The sequence below is a fragment of the Gastrolobium bilobum genome, unplaced genomic scaffold, assembly GCF_033153095.1.
Source record: "Gastrolobium bilobum isolate Gb01-03AN ecotype WA unplaced genomic scaffold, APGP_CSIRO_Gbil_v1 utg3588, whole genome shotgun sequence".
Classification (NCBI taxonomy): Eukaryota; Viridiplantae; Streptophyta; class Magnoliopsida; order Fabales; family Fabaceae; genus Gastrolobium; species Gastrolobium bilobum.
In genome coordinates, this window is record NW_026899729.1 from 697,254 (window position 1) to 700,516 (window position 3,263).

A 3,263-nucleotide genomic window follows, 5' to 3' on the forward strand; every position below is an offset into this window, starting at 1 on the left:
TTAATTTATTATTCAGCAAATTACTTCAGTATTGGAAGCTGAAATTTGAGGTCATTGTAGAAGAGTATATTAGCAAATAAAATTACAAAAAAAAATTAAAATGAGTTCTACATTTTTTTCTGACAAGATGAAACAATTTTAGTTTTTTGTTTTTGTTTTAAATGCATGACCCGACCGGATCATCGGTTTTGACCAGGTTTGGGCGATTTTGTCCGAATTTTGACCGGATCAATGCATGACCGGTCCAATGCTTGATCCGAACCGGTCTGATGACCTGTTCATCGAGTCTCAGGTCGACCCGACTGGGTCGGGCCGGATTTTACAACACTGGTTCCTAGATTAATTCCTGAGATATGTTTTTTTTTTCTATGTTGAAAAATTGGTTTGACGCAAATTGACTTTTGAACATGATTTTTTTTTTTTGGTTTTTCAAAAGTCAACTTTTCAACCATTATGTGTATTTTATTTTATTTTTAAAAAAAAAAGCTGTTAAAAAATTGATTTGCCAAAAATCGACTTCTTCTTAGTTTATTTGAAAAATTTTAAATTTACAAAAAGCTATCTCAACAAGTTTTGAAAATAAAAATAATTATGAAAAATCAGTTTTTAGGAAGCTAACTTCTTAATGTTATGCCAAAAATAAAATAACATTATAATGAAAGGTTGGTCTCAATGTCAAACAAAAAAAGCGTATTTCGAAAATTAATGTTGTAACTACAGTAAACAAAGAATTAAATGTTAAAATTATATTATTTAAATACAAAAGCTGAACTTTCTTTCCCTATTTCATTTTATTTTTAAATATCAACTCTGTATCATTTAAGAGGAATTCGAAGTTGATCGTAAATATCGCCTTAACAGAGGGGGGGGGGGGGGGGGGGGGGGGGGGGGGGTTGGGGGTAGATTTTGAGGAGAAAGAGATGGGCTTAGCTGATTAAGAGCCTTTTTCAAAGTATATTAACATCCATGACATGTAATATCATATTAGTTATACAACATTTGTTTGCCATTTGATATATTCTGGACCTGTGTAAATTCATATTACATATACAAGTCCACTTAATTGAGTTATTCTTTTACTTGGGTTTTGATTGGGTAATGGTGTAGGCCCAACTATGATTTGGGGAAATATAATTGATTAGGTTCTTTCAGCACACACAAATAGTTACTCCATAGTTTGAGTTGCGAACAGGGATTGTGGACAACATCAAAAGCCATAATCTTTCAAACTTAGTAGGATTTTTTATTTTTTTTTTGGTACATAACTTAGTAGGATTTTAACACGGGAAGGTTATATTTAAAAAAAATTTGTTTATAAACTACACTAAGTATGACCGGTCATACTTCAATCAAAATTGTATGACCGGTCATACTTAGTGTAATTTGTAAAAAAAAGTTGTAAACATATCATTTCCCTTTTAACATCAAGTGCAACAAATCCTTAAGATCCCAATATTTTCAACAAGTAAACCTAAAACTGGTTTAGTATCTTTTAAAGTCTTTCACTCGACATTACAAGTTCAGAGCTTTGTGGCTGAAGACACTAAGAGTTAAAAGGAGAGCAAAAAGAGTTCTGAAAGGCTTATTTATACTTAAATTAAATAAATTGTAATATATATATATATATATATATATTAATTTTTCCATTAAAGAAAAGAGTGTATATTTGAAATTTTAACATATTTAATTAAAGTGGCTGTGAAATTCATCAATATATAAACATTCTTTACGTTCCATCATTTTAAGTCTCAACGATTTTTTTAATGATCAATATGTACGAGTACATTGATCCTAGAGCCTATTTGGTGTGCCTCTTAATCACGAACCACGATTTAGAAACATCTTAGCATCTAACGTATAAACTAATTAAGTGTTTGCTTGTCACATGAACGTAATCAGCACGCCTTCAAGCAAATCCCCTCAGGTCCTTAATTAAATGGAAGGTCATTCCAATGATCATACTTTAGAATATGTAGTTATGTACAATGCCATAGAATACTTAAGTAGCTTTACATGCTCTTTTCAAAGTGACGAATAGTTAATCTTCACCCTTATTATTTAACAAGTATGCTAATCAAATGTTTCATTATTCTAATGAAAAATGCTTAACCACAATGATACCTGTTAGCTGCCTTTCATTCATGTCAATCATACGTGTCTAGTTTCTTTCCATCAACACTGACCCACAAGCATGCTAGGTTATAATGCCTCCCTACTTTTTCTTGCTTGTTTTTCTTTTGGGTGCTTATGTGGTGGCCCTGAGGAAAGCCCTGATCCTCTGGCAACTAGCCTTTCATTATTTTTATCATCTGAAAATGCATCATGCTTAGCCTTAAGTTTATGGCTTACGTTTAAAGATGCCCAAAAGAAGGGTCCTCTTAGAGTCTTTATATATACTATTCCACAATGTTCTATTATGACTAGCATGTGTTATTTCTCATTCTAATCTTGAGGGCTTGTTTTCTACAATCAGAATCTATTTACAAATCAATTCTTTCATGACCAAGTGGGTCCCTTAGTTTTCAGATATCAGTAACTTCACAAATAGACATGTACAATTATCTAAAGAGTAACGGCACTTTCTATCTGTTATATAGTAATATCTCATCTGGTCAATATTCCTCTTCACCACATAGCTTTCAGTATAATGACTTATTGGACTGTTGCAAATTGTACTCTAAAATATCTGTATGTAATCACTTGCCTTGCTTCTAATTTAGAATTTCATATAGTGGGTCAATATGACCAATGACAATGAAGGACATGAAGCCACTTTCTTTCTGTCCTCTTTTGATATGTCCTCTTTGCAAATTTAGTTATACACTCTATCATAAATTTTTTAAAATTTCAATGTAAGCTATGACGTTTCATTTCATGTTGGTTAGAAATGAATTCAGTAAGATATAACTAAAGGATAATACTTTTCTTATGTTACATAAAAAAAGTAATATCTCATGCACTCACATTTTTCAAATGGGTTTCACAATAAATTTTTTATCTTACCTTCAAACTCTTTTTTCTCTCTTATTTATTGTTTGGGTAGGAGATAATATTTTTCTTATGTAACAAAAGAAAAGTATTACCCATAACTAAAAAACTCAATACTTATTTTAAGTTTTGAGTTTAAGATATAAAGTGCTAAACCCTACTGTCATTTCCTGTTTAATTGGATATTGAGCATATTGCATGTTTAAAACCTTCATATATATATATATATATATATAGTTAGAGGAATAGTGGGGTTTGCAAATTATTATAGTGAT